Source organism: Dipteris shenzhenensis, chromosome 10 (assembly GCF_047967505.1).
Source record: "Dipteris shenzhenensis isolate YYH24624 ecotype China chromosome 10, Dip_SZ_1.0, whole genome shotgun sequence".
Taxonomy (NCBI): Eukaryota; Viridiplantae; Streptophyta; class Polypodiopsida; order Gleicheniales; family Dipteridaceae; genus Dipteris; species Dipteris shenzhenensis.
Genome location: NC_141605.1, coordinates 46,130,058 through 46,142,169, shown reverse-complemented (window position 1 = coordinate 46,142,169; position 12,112 = coordinate 46,130,058).

Sequence of the window (12,112 nt, the reverse complement as noted above, 5' to 3'; positions counted from 1 at the left end):
CACAATGCCCCAAAGAGTATGGGATTCATTCCATTATGGGGTATTTTTACAAGTTGGAGAGCTTCTCTCTCTACATGTAGGAATTGTAATACATTCTCTCTCTATATGTAGAACTTGCATATAGAAGTTGCATGTACAAGTCGTATGTAGAACTTGCATGTAGAAGTCATATGTAGAACTTGCATGTACAACTCGCATGTAGAAGTTGTATGTAGAAGTCGTATGTAGAAGTCGTATGTAGAACTTGCATGTACAACTTGCATGTAGGAGTTGCATGTAGAAATCATATGTACAACTTGCATGTACAACTTACATGTAGGAGTTGTATGTAGAAGTCGTATGTAGAAGTCATATGTAGAACTTGCATGTACAACTTGCATGTACAACTTGCATGTAGGAGTTGCATGTAGAACTCGCATGTACAAGTCGTATGTAGAACTTGCATGTAGAACATGCAAGTTGGATTTCTGAGAGGTATTATCTCTAGCCTTATGCAAGGTCAAGCGGAGCTTTGCCACTACTCTACACACACATTCTATTCTACCTAAGTCCATGTTGGCATAGAGACAACACTCATTCTTCTGCATTCTCTTGTTCCTTCTCTATGGCTCATTAAACTTGGTTGTATATAGATCTTTCCAAGCCTTTTTTGGTTTCAGCTAGCTTACAAAGTGACTCCTATAATTTTTGTCACTCCAAGTCCAATGCATTTCACTCCAAGTCTGATTCTTTGGCTTTATCATGAAGATCCTTCTTACGCCTTTGAAGCTCCTACATAGAGTTATGCATTGCAACAATGGTTCTATTTCCTAAATGTGTTAGTTACTCTTCTTGGGCTTTCCACATCTCACTTTCTTGCATAGCCATTGTCTTAGCATTATTTAAACGATTGCAATAACCAAGCAACCCTGCATGTCCATTTTCAATAAACCAAACTAGCTCATGCATTGTATGCAAAGGAGGGCTCTTTTGGTTGGCAGGATCTAAAGGATACAAGGTTCCTTCTACCCAAAGTTTGAGATGCTTCTTTTCTTGCAAATGAAAACTATGGATCTTGGAAGCTCCCCTCAATCCCAGACTCCGTGTCTTGCATGTTCAGCCTCCAACTCTAAGTGAACCTAGTTCTTATTGGAGACATCCTCGAATGGTGCCATGAGTAAAGGAGTGTAGAGAAGGAGAATGCATGGAGAAGCAGGCTTGAAGGGGTAGCACGCAGGAAGGGAGAGGGCGAGGAGGAGGAGGGATGGAGGAGGGACGACCAACACTTGAAGACAAGGGATGGAGGGGGATGACCAGCAGGTGTGGAGGAAGAGGGAAGAGGGGAGGACAGGCGGTGTGGAGGGTAAGGAGGAGTAGGCATGGAGGAGGGAGGGAAGAGGGAGGAACAGTGGGGGGGGAGAAGGAGCAGTAGGCATGGAGAAGGAGGAAGAGGGAGGGGAGCAGGAGTAGGTGTTGAGAAGGGAGCGAGAGGGAGGGGGAGGAGCGAGTGAGGAGGGGGAGGGGGAAGGAGGGAGGGAGGGAGGGGATGGGGGGAGGGAGGTAAGAGAGAGAAGGAGGGATGTACGTCTAGGGTAGTCAAAGAGCCGTGTGAAGTTTCATCCCCAATAGATAAGTCCACGTGCATATTTCATTAGTACATGCGCCATTTTTCATACGTAGTCGTGCTAGTAGGGGTTGTAAAAATGTACGCATTATACCTTCCATGTGGCGCATACCAAATCAGTTGGATACCAAATCTTGCGTGGATGTACGTCTATGGTAGCCTAAGAGCCGTACAAAGTTTAATCTCTAACAGATAAGTCGACATGCATATTTCGTTAGTACGTGCACCATTTTTCACACGTAGTCGTGCTAGTAGGGATTGTAAAAATGTTCGCATTATACCTTCCACGTGGCGCATACCAAATGAGTTCGAGACCAAATCTTGCGTGGATGTATGTCTAGGGTGGCCTAAGAGTCGTGCGAAGTTTCATTCCCAACAGATAAGTCCACACGCGTATTTCATTAGTATGTGTGCCATAGCTTTACCGTAGTCGTGCTAGTAGGGATTGTAAAAATGTACGCATTGTACCTTCCACGTGGCGCATACCAAATTATTTCAGACCAAATCTTGCATGGATGTATGTCTAGGGTGGCCTAAGAGTCGTGCAAAGTTTCATCCCCAACAAATAAGTCCACACGTTGGATGGACAAAAATAGTAGAGCCTAACCCACCTTCACAGCCACACTCATCCACGTTCAAAACACCCGAACAACACAATCACAAGACAAGAGGCATTCATTCAACATCCTTATCTCTACACTTCCGGACACAACTCAGACTCTGGTTACATTTCTTCGGGAAGCCACACAACTCTTTAAAAAAAACCAGAGGAATACAAACCAGAGGAATACACAGCCCAACACAAACTCCTACTGATTGAGTTCAAGCTCACAAAGCATACAAAGACATAATGCATCCAATCCCACAACTCATCGGACAACCATCCACAAGTTCCTTATGGACTAAAGGAAATCTGACATGCACTACGCTCCCGTATCACAGCTCGCCACCCTTGGAGATCTTGATATACTGCCTGGCAATGCCTCTCTGCCTTCAACCCACAACTAATGCAAGCCCATGCTCTCTTTACAACTCTCCTGGCACCTTCTTCATGCAATTCCATCAAGAAAAAGACGACCTCTTCCAAAATCCTACTAAGGTGTTCCGATAGTAGTCCTCTTCTTCTCTCAAAATTCAAAATCATGATCGAGGCTATGGCTTCTCTTGCTCTGACTGGTCCTTTTGCTTCTCAGAAACCCAAAGAGCTCATGCGTAGCTTCCTCCATTTAGAAACTTCATGGTACGCAATAGACACACTGGCTGAGTAACTCCCTGCCCATATACTTTGCATGCGCCATCACCTTGCCACCGATAGTTGGCTCCTCCATCAGCTCACGGTTCTCCACTTCAAACCCAAGCTTGTGTGCTCGTCCTCTCTCCCTCTAGCGTATCGTTCTCTTAGTTATGTGTGTTCCCCAGCCAAGTCCGGAAACTCCACGTCAATGCAATCGTCAACCTCTTAATCCACCAAGATACTCTGTCTTTTGTAGTTGAGACGCCCATCTACAACCAGCAACTCACGGTCTCCTTGCGCCATCCTTCCCATGTTCTCAGCCAGCCAAGAAGCTTATGTGCCCACCATCGTCTTCTTCCTTCCAGCAGCTTTCTCTATCAATCACGGTACTCCAGCGCCTTCTTCTGAGCTCGCAAAGTCCTCCTGCTTATACATGACCTCCGCTATCCTCCATGAATCACTAGACCTGCGTAGTCGTCAAGCTCCTTCGATTCCAAAAGCTCCCAGCCTGCGCTATCAACTACTCTTCCCGTAGGATCGACGAGCCATTGATGCTGCTCTTCTACACACAGAACACACAGAGCTCATGACCTCTCGTCGTTTTAGATTCCCTCAGCAAGATCCACGGCCCCCTTAGCCAAAACACTTCCCGATCCATGCAGTTGCTATTCCCCCGCTTCCATTGTAGAGACCCCCCCTATCTCAGAAGCTCCCTGCTTCTCCTGTTCTCCAGCATGTATATTGGCGACGCTTCTCCTCCAGGAGTCTCCCACCTTGCAGTTGCGACTCCCTCCACACTACGAGCCCCCCTCTCCTTGTAGCCTGCTACTTGCAGTCGCCACCTCGCCATCTAGAACCTCCTCGCCTCGTCCTCACGTAGCCAGCTGCATGGATACTTTTTTGATTATAACCACGTCAGCTTTTATTTTTTCACCACTCTCCCACTCTTTCCTTCAAATTATACCAAGGCAATTAGTGCCTATACTCAACCTTAGGCACTCCACCTTTGCACATATCCTGCTAACCAGCATGTAGTACTCAGTTCCCCACAGACTATCACACAACTATGAAGAGTACATGTCATCCCACAACAAAACCCCGTCACACTGCTCTGGATTGTCTGGTGATCCTACACTGCACTTCATTATCTCCCAGAAGTCCTTGTAGAAGCGTCTTCCATCTCAAGACAATATGTCATCAGTGTGGAGTCCATCATGAGGCTACCCAGAGCTCATTTCCACAACCAACTAGCTATATACATAGCTATGCACTCACCCATCAACATGCAACAAGTGAAAAATATTTTTTCATTTTTATCCACACATCTCTAGCAACCCCTACTCTTCTGCTGTGACATTCATGTCCAGCAGCTAAAGAAAAACATTAGCAAACCACTTGGATCAAAAACAAAGCAAACTTGTGCTCTATGCCTCTGCTTTTCTCCTCCTAGATCAAAAGGATAACTTTGAACCCTCCATTGCCAGATATACATAATCCACCATCCTCCTGGATCAAATGGAATCATTAGCACACCAATTTGATGTAGCCACCAGCTCCCTCCATGTATCCACATCTTCATTAAGCCTCCAGGATCCCATATCTTATCCTGCCAAGATATTACACAACTCCACTGGCTATCAGCCGTCACACTTATATCATGAGTCTTGCTCATCTTCACATGAGCTACATCTTTTGAGGTCACAACCTCACACACAAATCTCACGGGCACAACCAGCTCATAATCTGTGATTAGGGACTTCTCAGCATACCCTATTGTCTCAACCTTTGAAGCTGCAAAACTCAACCCATCACATGAATTATCAAGATCACTCAGGAGCAAACAAACATCTCTTCCACCTGAAGAATGCTCAAACATACCATCATACTCTTTCTTGTCATTGCCCACCACACATGCAAAATCCACGAGGATATCATCAAGCAAAGCATCTAGTTGATCATCAATCACACTATCACTGCTGTCCTTCTCAACATGCATACTGGTGTTTTCATTCTCTTTCGAAGAGATCAATGCTAACATATCATTCAGTGCATCATCAAGAACACAATCCATCTCATTCTCAGAATCACCATCATCTTGTAAACACTGAATCTTAACCTCATCATACTTATCACAATTTGCATGCACACAATCAACACTTGCTGACTGTAGGTCTTTTACTTTATCAGTAATAGCCACATCAGCTTCATCACTGTCACACATGATTGAGCTCTCATCTTCACTAGTTTCACCTTTTCCTTCCTCACTTGCTGAACCTGAAATCTTAGCTTCTTCAGTATGCACAATCACAGTGTCAACCACAAATTGATTGCATTCAGCCATCATATGCACATCATCACCACACAACACTGGAGCATGATCATCATCTACACACACAGACTTATCCTTAGCTGCCTTTAATGGGCTCTCAACATTTCTGCCATCTATGGTAGCAACCCCTTCTCTCGGGCTCTCTTCTACCACCTCACACAGATCTAGCTGAGCAACACCCTCTTCCATAGCAAGTGACAAGCCTCCACTCATAAGTGTAATGATATCCAGCTCCCTTACATCATCAACATCCGGTTTCTTCAGCAGTGAAGACAACTGACTCTCTTCCTCTGATGAGATGCTCTCTTCCTCTATCTCACTCAAAAAATCTATCTCTTCATCTGTGACTGTCTCCTCAAGTTCCTCTTCCAACTCCAGCCTACAGCTCATCACATAATCTGGTACTCTCCTTGCACCAGCTGAACTTCCTTCTCCTCCATCCATAGCGTCTCCGCTGTTATTTTGACCTCTGCTTCTTCCTGCAATCTCTACCCAATTGAGGCTGAATGTTTTCATCAGCTCCACAGCTTCATGCAATTCCTTTTTCAGGGAATCATCCTGCATAGGAATAGACACCGGCTCTCTCTCTGCATATGCCTTAATCATTTCTGGCCTACTGACCAGGGTTTTAGGCTCCTCTTGCATACCAAGCTGCCTCAGTCTCTTGACCTTCCATTCTTTCTCTCTAGCCACTCTGACTGCATCCTCAAAACTATCAATATTCTTCATCTCCACCTTCAGACGGAGTGAAGGCTCCAGACCAGCCACAAACCGGTCTCTCTTTATCATTTGCGGGGGTACTTCAGGAATTAAAGCCTCACACCATAGACTCCACAGTCTACCAAACTCTATCAGATACTGATCCACATCCTGGCTATCCTTTTGCTGAATTTTGCACAACTCCTTCCATACTTCATTAGGGCTCCTGAATTGTGCAAACCGTGCAAGAAAAGCTGCTCTCACCACTGTATACTCCGGATTTTGCTGCTGAGGATGAACAGTCTTGAAGGCAGCCACTTGAGTCTGCAACCATGCTTTTGCATCTCCCTGCAAACAATAATTCAAGATCTGAAACAAAATCTCAGGGGTTGCCCTATCCTTCATCAGTGCTGTAAATTCCATTTTTTCCAAGAATCTCACTGCATTCTCATATGGCATCCCCCAAAACTCTGAAAAGTCCTCTGCCATCCTCACAATCTTTCAACTGTCACACACCCTGGCTTTCTCAACCACAACAAAACTCGAAGGCAACAAAACAAATACACTACTGAAGAAGCTCACTCTACATCTGAAGAACATTTTTTTTCCTACGGGCAAGCACTTTCAAAGCTCTCTGCACTCTAGCTCGGAGTTGGATCACACGTAGCTGGACTTCTATACATCTGTCCTTCCTGTGACCACATTTTCCACACCACTCACACTGTATCACTCTCATGTGTGGATTTCTCCCCATTGCTTGCAACACATCTCAGAACACCTGCTCCTCCAATCTTGTAAACTGAAGTGAACTCCTCCGTGGAGGCACCAAAACGTGGATGGACAAAAATAGTAGAGCCTAACCCACCTTCACAGCCACACTCATCCACGTTCAAAACACCCGAACAACACAATCACAAGACAAGAGGCATTCATTCAACATCCTTATCTCTACACTTCCGGACACAACTCAGACTCTGGTTACATTTCTTCGGGAAGCCACACAACTCTTTAAAAAAAACCAGAGGAATACAAACCAGAGGAATACACAGCCCAACACAAACTCCTACTGATTGAGTTCAAGCTCACAAAGCATACAAAGACATAATGCATCCAATCCCACAACTCATCGGACAACCATCCACAAGTTCCTTATGGACTAAAGGAAATCTGACATGCACTACGCTCCCGTATCACAGCTCGCCACCCTTGGAGATCTTGATATACTGCCTGGCAATGCCTCTCTGCCTTCAACCCACAACTAATGCAAGCCCATGCTCTCTTTACAACTCTCCTGGCACCTTCTTCATGCAATTCCATCAAGAAAAAGACGACCTCTTCCAAAATCCTACTAAGGTGTTCCTATAGTAGTCCTCTTCTTCTCTCAAAATTCAAAATCATGATCGAGGCTATGGCTTCTCTTGCTCTGACTGGTCCTTTTGCTTCTCAGAAACCCAAAGAGCTCATGCGTAGCTTCCTCCATTTAGAAACTTCATGGTACGCAATAGACACACTGGCTGAGTAACTCCCTGCCCATATACTTTGCATGCGCCATCACCTTGCCACCGATAGTTGGCTCCTCCATCAGCTCACGGTTCTCCACTTCAAACCCAAGCTTGTGTGCTCGTCCTCTCTCCCTCTAGCGTATCGTTCTCTTAGTTATGTGTGTTCCCCAGCCAAGTCCGGAAACTCCACGTCAATGCAATCGTCAACCTCTTAATCCACCAAGATACTCTGTCTTTTGTAGTTGAGACGCCCATCTACAACCAGCAACTCACGGTCTCCTTGCGCCATCCTTCCCATGTTCTCAGCCAGCCAAGAAGCTTATGTGCCCACCATCGTCTTCTTCCTTCCAGCAGCTTTCTCTATCAATCACGGTACTCCAGCGCCTTCTTCTGAGCTCGCAAAGTCCTCCTGCTTATACATGACCTCCGCTATCCTCCATGAATCACTAGACCTGCGTAGTCGTCAAGCTCCTTCGATTCCAAAAGCTCCCAGCCTGCGCTATCAACTACTCTTCCCGTAGGATCGACGAGCCATTGATGCTGCTCTTCTACACACAGAACACACAGAGCTCATGACCTCTCGTCGTTTTAGATTCCCTCAGCAAGAGCCACGGCCCCCTTAGCCAAAACACTTCCCGATCCATGCAGTTGCTATTCCCCCGCTTCCATTGTAGAGACCCCCCCTATCTCAGAAGCTCCCTGCTTCTCCTGTTCTCCAGCATGTATATTGGCGACGCTTCTCCTCCAGGAGTCTCCCACCTTGCAGTTGCGACTCCCTCCACACTACGAGCCCCCCTCTCCTTGTAGCCTGCTACTTGCAGTCGCCACCTCGCCATCTAGAACCTCCTCGCCTCGTCCTCACGTAGCCACCTGCATGGATACTTTTTTGATTATAACCACGTCAGCTTTTATTTTTTCACCACTCTCCCACTCTTTCCTTCAAATTATACCAAGGCAATTAGTGCCTATACTCAACCTTAGGCACTCCACCTTTGCACATATCCTGCTAACCAGCATGTAGTACTCAGTTCCCCACAGACTATCACACAACTATGAAGAGTACATGTCATCCCACAACAAAACCCCGTCACACTGCTCTGGATTGTCTGGTGATCCTACACTGCACTTCATTATCTCCCAGAAGTCCTTGTAGAAGCGTCTTCCATCTCAAGACAATATGTCATCAGTGTGGAGTCCATCATGAGGCTACCCAGAGCTCATTTCCACAACCAACTAGCTATATACATAGCTATGCACTCACCCATCAACATGCAACAAGTGAAAAATATTTTTTCATTTTTATCCACACAACGTGTATTTCGTTAGTATGTGCGCCATAGCTTTGCCGCAGTCGTGCTAGTAGGGATTGTAAAAATGTATGCATTATACCTTCCACGTGGCACATACCAAATCAGTTGAAGACCAAATCTTGCGTGGATGTATGTCTAGGGTGACCTAAGAGTCGTGCAAAGTTTCATCCCCAACAGAACTGTCCACATGCATATTTCGTTAGTACGTGCACCATTTTTTACACGTAGTCATGCTAGTAGGGACCAACAGATAAGTCCAGACGGGTATTCGTTAGTACGTGCGCGTGGTCTCGAATTGATTTGGTATGCGCCACGTGGAAGGTACAATGCGTACATTTTTACAATCCCTACTAGCACGACTACGTATCAAAAATGACGCACGTACTAACAAAATATGCATGTGGACTTATCTATTGGAGATTAAACTTTGCACGGCTCTTAGGCTACCGTAGACGTACATCCACACAAGATTTGGTATCCAACTGATTTGGTATGCACCACGTGGAAGGTATAATGCATACATTTTTACAATCCCTACTAGCACAACTACGTATGCAAAATGGCCGCACGTACTAATGAAATATGCACGTGGACTTATCTGTTGGGGATGAAACTTCACATGGCTCTTAGACTACCCTATATGTACATCCATGCAATATTTGGTCTCGAACTGATTTAGTATGCAGCACGTGGAAGGTACAATACGTACATTTTTCCAATCCCTACTCGCACGACTACGTATGAAAAATGGCGCACGTAGTAACGAAATATGCATGTGGACTTATCTGTTGGAGATTAAACTTTGCATGGATCTTAGGCTACTGTAGACATACATCCATGCAAGATTTGGTGTCCAACTGATTTGGTATGTGCCACGTGGAAGGTATAATGCGTACATTTTTACAATCCCTACTAGCACGACTATGTATGAAAAATGGCGCACGTACTAATGAAATACGCATGTGGACTTATCTGTTGGGGGTGAAACTTCACACGGCTCTTAGACTACCTTAGACGTACATCCATGCAAGATTTGGTCTCGAACTGATTTGGTATGCGCCACGTGGAAGGTACAATGCGTACATTTTTACAATCCCTACTAGCACGACTGCGGCAAAGCTATGGCGCACGTACTAATGAAATATGCATGTGGACTTATCTGTTGGGGATGAAACTTCGCACGATTCTTAGGCCACCCTAGACATACATCTAGGCAAGATTTGGTCTCGAACTGATTTGGTATGCACCACATGGAAGGTATAATGCGTACATTTTTACAATCCCTACTAGCACGACTACGTATGAAAATTGCCGCACGTACTAATGAAATATGCATGTGGACTTATTTGTTGGAGATTAAACTTTGCACGGCTCTTAGGCTACTGTAGATGTATATCCATGCAAGATTTGGTGTCCAACTGATTTGGTATGTGCCACGTGGAAGGTATAATGCGTACATTTTTACAATCCCTACTAGCACGACTACGTATGAAAAATGGCACACGTACAAATGAAATACGCACGTGGACTTATCTATTGGGGATAAAACTTCACACGGCTCTTAGACTACCCTAGACGTACATCCACACAAGATTTGGTATCCAACTGATTTGGTATGCGCCACGTGGAACGTATAATGCGTACATTTTTACAATCCCTACTAACACGACTAAATCCTAAACCCTAAACCTTGTTGGGGATAAAACTTTACACGTCTCTTAGGCTACCCTAGACGTACATCCATGCAAAATTTGGTGTCTAACTGATTTGGTATGCGCCACGTGGAAGGTATAATGCGTACATTTTTACAATCCCTACTAGCATGACTAAACCCTAAACCCTAAACCCTAAACCCTGTTGGGGATGAAACTTCACACGGCTCTTAGGCTACCCTATACGTACATCCACGCAAGATTTGGTGTCCAACTGATTTGGTATGCGCCACGTGGAAGGTATAATGCATACATTTTTACAATCCCTACTAGCACGACTAAACCCTAAACCCTAAACCCTATTGGGGATGAAACTTCACACGGCTCTTAGGATACCCTAGACGTACATCCATGCAAGATTTGGTGTCCAGCTGATTTGGTATGCACCACGTGGAAGATATAATGCGTATATTTTTACAATCCCTACTAGCATGACTAAACCCTAAACCCTGTTGGGAATGAAACTTCACACAGCTCTTAGGCTACCCTAGACGTACATCCACGCAAGATTTGGTGTTCTTTGCTTGCCGTCTTCTTCTCTCTTCTCCTCTTTCCCCCCTCTTTTCCCTCTTCCATGCTCATGCTCTTATGCTCATGCATAAGCATAAGCATGAGCATATGTCTCCTTCTCTTATGCTTATGCATTATGCTCTTATGCATAATGCATAAGCGCCATAAGAGAAGGAGACATATGCTCATGCTTATGCTTATGTATGAGCATAAGAGAAGGAGACATATGCTCATGCATAAGCATGAGCATATGTCTCCTTCTCTTATGCTTATGCATTATGCTTATGCTTATGCTTATGCATAAGAGGAGTCTTATGCATAAGCATAAGAGAAGGAGACATATGCTCATGCATAAGCATGAGCATATGTCTCTTTTTCCCTCTTCTTCTCTCTTTCTTTCCCTCTTTCCCCTTTTCCAATCTCTCTTTCCTTTCCCTCTTCTTCTCTCTTCTCCTCTTTTCCCTCCTCTTTTCCCTCTTTCATGCTCATGCTTTTATGCTCATGCATAAGCATAAGCATGAGCATATGTCTTCTTCTCTCTTTCTTTCCCTCTTTCCCCTTTTCCAATCTCTCTTTCCTTTCCCTCTTCTTCTCTCTTCTCCTCTTTTCCCCCCTCTTTTCCCTCCTCTTTTCCTCTTCTTCCTCTTTTGCTCTTCTTCCTCTTTTCTCTCTTCTTCCTCTTCTTTCCCTCTTCTTCTCTCTTCTTTCCCTCTTTCCTTTCCCTCTTCTTCTCTCTTTCCCCTCTTCCAATCTCTTTTCCTTTCCCTCTTCTTCCTCTTCTACTCATCTTTCTCTTTTCCCTCTTCTTCCTCTTCTTTCCCTCTTCTTTTTCTCTTCTTCTCTCTTCTTTCCCTCTTTCCTTTCCCTCTTCTTCTCTCTTTCCCCTCTTCCAATCTCTTTTCCTTTCCCTCTTCTTCCTCTTTTCCTCCCTCTTTTCCTTTCCCTCTTCTTCCCTCTTTCCCCTCTTTTATGCTCATGCTCTTATGCTCTTATGCTTATGCTTATGCATAAGAGGAGACATATGCATGAGCATAAGCATAAGAGAAGGAGACATATGCTCATGCTTATGCATGAGCATATGTCTCTTTTTCTCTCTTTCCCTCTTCTTTCCCTCTTCTTCTCTCTTCTTTCCCTCTTTCCTTTCCCTCTTCTTCTCTCTTTCCCCTCTTCCAATCTCTTTTCCTTTCCCTCTTCTTCCTCTTTTCCTCTTCCT